Source organism: Salvelinus sp. IW2-2015, linkage group LG6.1, assembly GCF_002910315.2.
Source record: "Salvelinus sp. IW2-2015 linkage group LG6.1, ASM291031v2, whole genome shotgun sequence".
Classification (NCBI taxonomy): Eukaryota; Metazoa; Chordata; class Actinopteri; order Salmoniformes; family Salmonidae; genus Salvelinus; species Salvelinus sp. IW2-2015.
In genome coordinates, this window is record NC_036845.1 from 7,480,244 (window position 1) to 7,491,142 (window position 10,899).

The window sequence follows — 10,899 nt, forward strand, 5'->3', positions numbered from 1 at the left end:
CCTCACTCTGGCTTCAGGTCCTGAGAAAGAAGAGGAGAGAAGAAGAGGATGAAGAGAGAGAGAGAGAAAGTGGGAAAGGAGAGGGGAGGAGGAGGAGGAGGAGGGAGGGAGGGAGGGAGAGGGAGGGAGGCATAGACAGCAAAGAATAGGAGGGAGAGAAGAAGAGAAAGACATAGAGGCATGTTAGAATGAGAGGGGACAGAGCAGGACGATAGGTGACCCCCAGGGTGGGGGTAGAGAGAGAAGGGGTTATGTAAGGCGTTGTATCGAAGAGTTCCGTGTGGTATATAGTGTTAAAAGAGAGTAGAAAGACAACACTGCGTCAAAATTACTTACACTGTCAAAGCGACATAAAGTGATATTAGGAGACAAAGATGCGAAATCGACAATCACACCCGCACGGGATCGAGCGATAGGAGAGCACAATATTTTATTTTTTATAAATAAAATTTTTTTTTTAATATACAAAAGGGCCATTTTTCCTCCTGGGGTGTTAGGCCGTCATTGTGATCGATTGATTTTGTAAATTATCACTTATTAAGGTTGGACAGTCTTTTTTTTAAAACTGACAGGTTTTTTTTAATTAAACCACAGGAGACTGGATGTGGGGGGGAGGCCCCTGGGCCGGGCCTGGCATGCGCTCTTAGGCTGCGCTGTCAGATTCTGCTGACAGAAGACGGGTGGAAGAAGGAGACTCGTGAGAAACTCTGCGCCTTCCAGCTTTGAAACACACACACACACTGAGTGCATCCAGCTCCACTAGCAAGGGAGGCCACTACTAAGCTAACCTCCCCACACACACACAGACTCACGGTGGGACGCTTCTTCCTGGTTTGATGCTGAGAACAGAACACCAATAACTCCCTCTACCATGTGTTATAAATGCTACCCTTCTCGTACCCGAGATCCAAACCTTCACCCGCTCTCCTTCATTACGGGAGAGCACTCTCTACGAAAACAGTGTTCCCACCTACCGCACAGACAGTACAGACCAGCAGAGTACAGAGACAGAGTACATTCTTTACGAATGGACACTGTAGATGATCCTTCTCTGATCGTTCTGCACGTACACCACAGAGAGCTAGACAGCCTAGAGTAGCATCTTGAGCCTGAGAGGAGTCAGAACAGCAGTAGAGACGACCTCCCCCTCCCCTCCCGATGAGAAAGAGAGACGCTACAGACCGATCGAGCGAGCGAATTCCATCACTCCTCAATGGCCTGGGTGCACCTTGCCTCCCTTCCTTCCTCTCTGCTCTCCTCTAATTTCCTTTCCCTACACACTTCCCCACATGACAGACTACTACAGTTTACTATAAAATACTATTGTCCTTACTATAGAATGCTGTAGTAAACTGTAATATAAACTGAAGAATACTATACTCCACACTGTAGTATCCCTCGATCGTGTACTTCTTACTATAGAATTTTGTAGTATACTGTAGAATACTATACTCCACACTGTAGTATCCATTGATCATGTGTAGTACTTACAATAGAAATGTACAGTATACTATATAATACTATACTACACACTGTTGTATCCCTTGAGTGTGTATTTCTTACATTATAATATTGTAGTATACTGTAGAATACTATACTACACGCTGTAGTGCTTTCTATAGAATTTTGTAGTATACTGTAGAATACTATGCTACACACTGTAGTATCCCTCGACCGTGTCTTCTTACTGTAGAATATTGTAGTATACTGTACTTCACACTGTAGTATCTTTTGACCATGTGTAGTACCTACTATAGAAATGTGTAGTATACTATAGAATACTATACTACACACTGTAGTATCCCTCGATCGTGTATTTCTTACATTATAATATTGTAGTATACTGTAGAATACTATACTACACGCTGTAGTGCTTACTATAGAATTTTGTGGTATACTATAGAATATTATACGACACACTGTAGTATCCACTCAATCATGTAGTGCTTAGTATAACATTCTGAAGTAAACTGTAGTATACTGTCAAATAATATACTACACACTGTAGTATCACTCGATCATGTGTAGTACTTACTATATAATACCGTGTAGAATCCTACAATTTTATCCACAAAAACACTACCGTTTTTTTTACTATGGTAATACTACAGTATTCAATTTGCATATACCCCACCCATCCCCATCCCCCATGTCCCAATTTGTGCCACCCATGAGTGAGAAACCTACATGCCAAGTATAGGCTATATATTGTGTTCCCTAAAGGTTATAGAAAAGAGCAGAAGCGTTGAATTATCCATTCATATTACAATCAAAGATAATAAACAAAAACACTTAGTAAATACTACAGTAATGTCTGCAAAAACACTACAGTAATTACTTTAGTATATACTATAGTTTTTGAAATATAGTAATACTACAGTATTTACACTATAGTAAACTGTAAATACTACAGTCATGTCTTAAAAAACCCTACAGTGAATACTACAATAAAGGCTGCAAAAACACTACAGTGAATACTACAGTATATAAATATAGTAATACAACAGTATTTATACCATGGTATACTATATAATTTTTTTATGTGGGTCTATCATCCATCTTTCCCTCTTTGCTCCCCTCTGTTCCTCTATTCTTTCCTCCCATCTCGCTCTCTCCCTTCCCTACCTCCCTACTCCTCTCTTCTCTCCCACATCCCAATAAGAGAGTAAATGGGACAACAAACCACAATACAACGTTCAATCAGCCCTCACAAACAAGAGCTCATTCTAAATGGATATGCAACAGTTCCCTTTGCATATCCATTACTCTTGTTAAAGCATTGCTTTGTTGTGTGTCATCATCATGGCTCCTCTGTATCAGTGATGTATGGGGGTATTGATTGTGAGCTCATCTCCATAAGGAGATTCATTCAACTATCAGATCATTCTGTGGCTGTGTGTGCTTCCTCAGATACAATGAATGTGAATACATTCCAGAGAGCTGTCCTGGTGTCCTCCCTCACCATTTACCTTATCATCTGAAGAAGTGTGGGGGTGTGAAGAGATTAGAGAGAGAAAGAGAGAGAGCGACAAATACTATTTGAAACCCAGGCGGGGTCTGGTGGTGATGACAGTGACCATTACCTCCGTTGGGACAGAAGCCATATTTCTTATCCTTGTCAAAGTTTGTATGTGGTAGGAGAGAGAGACAAGAGAGAGAGAGAGAGAGACAGAGAGAGAGACAGACAGAGAGAGAGACAGACAGACAGAGAGAGAGACAGACAGAGAGAGAGAGACAGAGAGAGAGAGACAGAGAGAGATAGACAGAGAGAGAGAGACAGAGAGAGAGAGACAGAGAGAGAGGAGACAGAAGGAGAGAGACAGAAGAGAGAGACAGAGAGAGAGAGACAGAGAGATGAGAAGAGACAGAGAGAGAGAGACAGAGAGAGAGAGACAGAGAGAGAGAGGACAGACACACAGACAGAGACAGACACCACAGAACAAGAGGACAGACACACAGACAGAGACAGACACACAGACAGAGACAGACAGGACAGAGACAGAGACAGAGACAGAGACAGAACAGAGACAGAGACAGAGACAGAGACAGAGGACACAGACAGAGACAGAGAACAGACAGAGACGAGAGACAGAGAGACAGAGAGACAGAGAGACTAGAGAGAACAGAGAGAGAGAGACAGAGCGAGAGAGACAGGAGAGAGAGAGAGACAGAGAGAGAGAGAGACAGAGCGAGAGAGACACGAGAGAGGAGAGACAGAGAGAGAGAGAGGACAGAGAGATGAGGAGAGAGAAGAGAGAGAGACAGAGACAGAGAGACAGAGAGAGAGAGACAGAGCAAGAGAGACAGACACACAGACAGAGACAGACACACAGACAGAGACAGACACACAGACAGAGACCAGAGACAGACACACAGACAGAGACAACAACACAGACGAGACAGAGACAGAGACAGAGACAGAGACCACAGACACAGACAAGAGACAGAGAGACAAGAGAGACAGAGAGACAGAGAGACAGGAGAGACAGAGAGACAGAGCAGACAGAGGACAGACACGACACACAGCACAGCACAGACAACAGACAGACAGACAGACAGACAGACAGAGGAGAGCAGAGAAATGGTTTGAAAAATACCGATCAGTGTGTTGGGGTTGTATTCTCTCTTTTCCCTTTGAGATCTGTTGTAAACCAAAACACTCTAAGTCAGGACAGAGGCCTTATTCCCTATATAGCTGCACTAATTTAGACTAGGACAGTACTGTGCCATTTAGGACACAGGCGTATAGTGTAGCAGACAGAAATACATGGTTAGTGGCCATGGTTCTAGTCTATTTCTGCTCTAGCTAAACTTCTTTCCTCATTCTTGCCACTGCTTAGCACTGCTGAATGCAGAAACAGTCTGTCACTCAGCCAGGCAGGCAGGCAGGCGGCAGGCAGGCAGCAGGCAGCAGGCAGCAGGCAGGCAGGCAGGCAGGCAGGCAGCTGGCGGGCAGGCGCTACAACGGTCAGTGCTCTGGAAGCATTTTATAGTGGTTGCTAGGAGCAACTTCAGTCAACCTGTGTTGGGCGTGATCATAAGCAACAGAAACAAAGCGTTAAGGATGCTAGAATAGGAGAAGGAATGGAGTAGAATAGAATAGGTGAAGCAGACAATTAGGACTCCCATTCAAAGCAATGCTCTGTGGTGTGGCTGGATCAGACATGGGACCATATTTGCGGTGTCATGTGGAAGTTTTCTTCAGTCAATACTTGGCACATCCTCACGCAGAATTCAGATGTCTTTCTTTGTCTCTAACGTATGTGTACAATTCTTGATATTTCTGACTACCATATCGTGGAACATTTAAAGTTTATTGTGGGAATTTAGAATTGAATTTAGAATTAATCCTGCCTATTGCAATTTCTGGGCTGATTGGTTAGCTCACCAACAGGCCCTGGAGATAACAGATGAGGATGGAGGAGTGGGCCAACATATCCAGCTCTGAAGGACTGTGAGCGAAGGGAGAGAGTAAAACACAGGCAGGTTGTGTTTACATAGCTAACGTAATTAGCAGCTGAGCTAGTGCTGCTGTCACTTCTCTCTATTGGAAGGGATGTCTTGTGTGTTTAGGATTTAGAGCAGTGAGGTTCCCAACCAGGGTACTAGGACCCCTTGTGGAGGTAACTTGGTCTAATCAACAGGGTACTTGAGAAGACTTTTAAGACCAACTAGCGCTTACTGGTCAAAATCGCACAATGAGGGGGACTTCAGGAGGTTACTCCGCGGCAGAGCAGAATTCATGGTCGGAACAGTATACCCAAAAAATTCGGGAACCACTGATCTAGAGAGCAGTAGTTTCCCACACCTCCGGTCCTCTAGTACCATCCAACAGTACACCATTTTATTTGTAGCCCCAGACAAAGCACACCTGATTCAACCTAGGCAAACTAATCATAAGGCCTTCAAAGAGTTGAATTCAGGGATGTTTGTCCTGTGTTGGGGCCACTTATAGAAGGAGGTTCATGTTCAGTAAACATGAACTTGGATGAGTGCCTATTTGGTCATAATGATTACAGTGGTGTTGGCTATAATGGTGTTAAAGAGCAGAGTATATTTAAAGCTCTCAAATGGCAACACACAAACAGACGAGTTACATAACTTCCTGGTTTTACAATTTCTCTGTTTGAATGGTTCCATCTGAGTGGTTTAAATATACTTCCCCCTTCTGTTAATAACTGATGAGAATCACTGATGGGAACTGACCAGGGGCGGACTGGGACCAGAAATCGGTCCTGACATTTCTAACACATCGGCCCGGACCGCCCCTGGAACTGACTGGGTAGGTGCGAGGAAGAAAGGATAAGATGATAGCAAGAAGGAAAGGAAGCATTGTAAAGGGACCTATTTGGACAAACATGTAGGCCTATATATCTACTGTTGGTTCTGCTACGTACAGTTAGTTGACACTGACCTGAGAAAAGTTGAGCATTTTTAGCATTACTGATTATGGTTAGCATTAGGAGAGGGTAAGCTGATCTTAGATCTATATCTAAAGACCCAAGTTGGACCGTTTGGTTCTCTCCACCTTTCGGGGGCAGTTTGACGGTGTAAACAGCCTTGACCGCCTGTCCGTTCCGCAGTAGCATGGTACAGGTGTAGTTCCCAGCCGTGTCCTGGGTGYGGGACAGGGGGACCTCGGTGCTGAGGTGACCCGGGCCAGAGGAGCTCCACTTCAGCGTGCGACTCTGGTTCTGGTGGCTCCACACCACCCGCTTCACCTGGTGGATGGAGGATGATGGATTGGGTTTATACAGCGTGTTCTTTATCCACCAGGGCCGTGTTCATTAGGGGACTACGCAATAGAAAACTTACAACAGAAAAAATAAAATGTGTGTTTCTAATTGGAAAAGTCCAGGTTGTCCTTCCCTGTTTCAGTCAGTTTTCCGTTTTGTGCCTAATGAACTCAGCCCAGGTGCTCAAGGACGCATTTTGTGCCTGAAAGCTCACCGCACATCAGCTAACTATGACAGTGAAGAGATGAGGGATGAATGTTGCCAGTCAGGGGATGGTTACCTACCTGGGAGCGCTCTGTATACTGACATGTCAGGACCAGGGCTGATGGAGAATGTTTGGCTTTCACTGGGATGGAGGAATAGTGAGAAAGGGAGAAGGAGAGGAGAGAGAGTGGAAGGAAGTACCAATAAGGGGTAGTCAGGGGACAAAAAGAGAAGGGGGGCAAGGAGAGATAGAAGGTGAGTTAAGGGGGGTGGGGTGGATGGAAAGAAAACAATGAGAGAATCAGAGAGGGGTCAAAATAATATATATTAATTTCACAGAATTGCTTCTAATGTGTCGCCTGAAGGTGACTGATGCCCCATGTCTCATCAAACCCCAATGAGGATCAATCTGGGTGTAATCAAGCCCTACAGACACACACGTCTCTGTCAGTGATTACAGTATTTAATGTGTGCCTCCCACAGCCCTGGTGGGAGAGCGGCTGGTATAATCATACACAATTACACCCATAATGAGGCAGGTTAAAAATATATGGGTCCGTGGGGCTGTATGTGTGTGTGTGTAATTGTGTGTGACAGATGTGTGGAGCAGGGTGATAGTGACAGATCGCTTGGTCATGTCTGAGCAGCTGTAATGGCTGCCAGAGGGACAGTGATTATTAAAGCCTTCCAAGACCGCAAAAATGGACAGACGGGTGTGTGAGTATGTGTGTGTGTTTCTGCGTGTGTGGGAGTTGGACAGTATTTTTAGTCTTTGTTTTTATTCATACCGATATCTCTATTTCAGACATAAATTAATCACTCTTCTCTCTTCACTCCTCCCTCTCTCCTCCCTCTTCCCCTCTGTACCTTGGAGGATGCTAAGCAGGGTCCTCTGGCTGAACARGTTGTCATTGAGGAAGACCTCACACATGTAGAGGCCTCCGTCATTCAGCCCCGGGCTCAGCAGGAAGGAGAAGAAACCCTCTTTTGGGGTAGACAATGGCCCATCCAGGCTCAGCTGGGCATGAGTCTAGATCAATCAAATTCATTCAATCACATTCAATCAATCACATTCATTTATAAAGGCTCTTTTTACATCAGCAGTTGTCATAAAGTGCTTTTACAGTAACCCGGCCTGGACCCTGTGGAGCAGGCAGAAACAGAAGCACGGTAGCTAGGAAAAACCCTGAAGGATAGAACCTGTAGAGGAACTCAGTTTCATACGCACGCAAGCCATGAACACATACACACACATTCCTCTTCTGGGTATACCTTGCATTTGCTCTGTCGGTCCCTCCAGCGGTCGTACCCATAGACCAGGTGTAGTGGTTGATGTTGTCTGCTGTCTTGGTGGTCTTCCAATAGAGCAGGACATAGTCCACCCCGCAAATCGGAGTGCAGCGAGGAAGAGTGGGTCTGGGTGGACTGGCCATTAAGATCTGAGTAAACCTTAGGGAGGGGGAGAGGAGAGGAGGGGGAGGAGAGAGAGAACGGGGGAATGGGGGAGAGGAAGAGAATGAGAGAGTATGTAGTGAGAGAGAGAACGTGAGAGATAAGAATGGAGCGAGAGAGTGGTGGGGAACAGTGATTAGAAAATGTAGGAAGATTTGGTGGGTTTGGAGAGATATAGAGAGAGGGAGGATGAGTGAACAGAAGTGGCAGTGGAGAGAGGAACAGAACAACAGAGGAAAAGAAAGAGAGATGAGAGAGTGCACAGCCAGCAACAGGGATCATGTAATTATGTTTCTGAGAGATAGCTGGTCCCCTTCAGTAGGTCAGTTGTATTGTGCTGCTGATTCCAAGGTGCTGACTCTGTGTTTTAGCTAGACTAGAGGTCTACTGTACACGCGTGACGTCACTCACTATGGCTTATTATTGGTGAACGAGGCCACATTCTATACTTAGAAAAGAGAGAGAGAGAGGGTGAGAGGGGGAGGGAGAGAGAGGAAGAACGACAGAGAGGAACAAGGAGCTGAGGAGAGATGAAGGGACAGAAATAAAAACCATTTGGGTTAGTTGTGGGAGCAGTGGATATAGTGGGAGCCACATATAAAACTAGTCAATTATATAACAATGCCAATACAATGCCGATCCAATTATGGGCACTACACCCTTTCCTCCCTCCTCCACCCCCCCCCCCCCCCCCCCCGTCATTCTATCTCACCATCCACACGGAGGTCCACAGTGAAGGGGAACATAGGGTTGCTGCTGTTACCCCTTGGGTACACCTGGCAGATGTATACCCCCCGGTCAGTGGGGCATATCTGGGGCAGCTTGGCAACCCCCCCCCATGACCTCCTTGCCAATCGTAGGGGCGTCCCGCCAGGGGACAGCCAGGTTACCTCAGAAACGGCYGAGGCGGGGGACACTTCTGCCATCAGACGCAGTGTGCTGTACTGAGGGAGAGTGGCTGAAGGAAAGATAGAGACTGGGACCGATGTAGGAGGTAGGAAATAGGAGAAACGATAGAAGAGATAAAAAACACGTGGGATATTGCTACTACAGTCTGACCTGATTGTGTCAAATAAAGTGGGCATGGGGAATTATTTATACATAATATTTGTATCAATACCATCACAACTGTATATTACATGTATATGGACATACGGTAACGGTAGTTTTGTGTGTAGGACCACCGTTCTATACCTGTGAGGACGGCTAATAGTATGATCTTCTCTCTCAGTTTCTTCTGTTGCTGTATAATCAGACAGGAGTAGCGACCCTTGTCCTCCATTTTGGGGACGAACAGCAGAGAAAAGTCCCCAGTTTCCTGAAAGTTTGAGTCAACCAATCGCATGGAAGCCTTTGAGGCTGCGCCCGAGAACTGCTGCCTCTCATTGGCCGAGAGGACCAGTTTCCAGTGGTTTTCAGACTTCATCTTCCAATTAATGCTCACAGAACCCGTGAGAGGCCAATCAACACAGGGTAAGGTAACTTCCCTGCCAACCATTGTCACAACGACATCACTCCAGTCAGGGTCTGATGATGACAAAAAACACACAAAAAAACAAGTGAGTGAAATAGTGATAGGTCTAACCTTCCAATGGGCTTACAGGGGAACTTCTGCCATGGCTGCTCACACCTATCCAGCTCTATGTGCTCTGTAAAAACGAAAAGGTGCTAGTAGAAGGGGTTGCAGTTGGATCAGGCTCTGGCCTCACTACTGATAGAATCGACCTGAGGAGATAAGAGGTGACTAGTGCTGGAGCCACAATCAACACTCAGACTTAACCCAGAGACGCTCAGCTCTGCTTCTAGAGGACTCTCAAATGGCACCCTATTTCTTAGAGCCCTGGTCCAAAGTAGTGCACTATATAGGTAATAGAGAGCCAGTTGGAACGCAACCCAGGTTTTTATCCTTCCTTTTTAATCAGTAACTGATTTAGATCAGGAAGAGCCAGTGTGTTGTGGACTCTTTAAGCTCAATCAATGGCATTAATGGACCAATTAAACGCCAAGGAGAGATGAGAGCCAGCCAGACTGGACAGATTAGAGATGTGTATCCCTGGTTAGACCTTCAAACGACAGGAATATTTGTAAACCTCTACTGAAATACTACCTTATTCATAAAATATCAAATTTATTTATAGAGCCCTTCTTACATCAGCTGATATCTCAAAGTGCTGTACAGAAACCCAGCCTAAAAGCCCAAACAGCAAGCAATGCAGGTGTAGAAGCACGGTGGCTAGGAAAAACTCCCTAGAAAGGCCAAAACCTAGGAAGAAACCTAGAGAGGAACCAGGCTATGAGGCTATAAAAAAAGGCTATAAAATACTACCTTGATTATTTTGAATGTTATGTTTTCCATATACTTTCTTATAAAAGATCCACTGAACACCGACAGAAGAATCTCACATTCGTTTTCAGCTTCAAAACGAGTGAGTAACCCAGTCACAACAGTTGTATGGGAGAATACTTGCAAGTGAAGGCAATTTGTGCGATGTCATCTATCAATGGTTCAAATTTCACCATACCTTTAGTGGTCGTGTCAGATTGAGTGATGAGCACCACCYAAGAAGAAATAAGAACAAAGAGGAGACATCTAAACTCCATGGTCCAAGCGGAGGCAGCCGAGCAGGTGTAAAGTCAACTCACACACAGACCCACACACACTCTCCACTAGCACCCACCACSACTACAAACAACAACACCCTTCTCTACTCCAGTTTACTAGCAACATTTCTGTATTCATTAAAAGGGAATGTGGTTGCGTTCCAAATGGCATCCTATACCCTATTTAATGCACTTCTTTTGACCAGGGCCAATAGGACTGGTCAAAAGTAGTGCACTATATAGAGGATATGGTGCAATTTGGGGCCAAACTTGTGCCTTTGGTTTGAACAGGATACGACCCGTCCAAAACCTTGATAGTGTTCAGGAAGAGAGTGTCACTGTGTCCACTGACTGGTAGTCTGTTGGTGACTGATAAACACATAGGACTGGCACAGGGGAAAAAGGC

At 45.2% G+C, this 10,899-nt stretch overlaps 1 pseudogene; it reads right to left on the reverse strand.

The window, feature by feature from the left end:
* The window catches only part of LOC111964628 (uncharacterized), a 13,743-nt pseudogene extending 3,172 nt beyond the window's left edge, over positions 1 to 10,571 (reverse strand).
* Between the last annotated feature and the right edge of the window lie 328 nt (positions 10,572 to 10,899).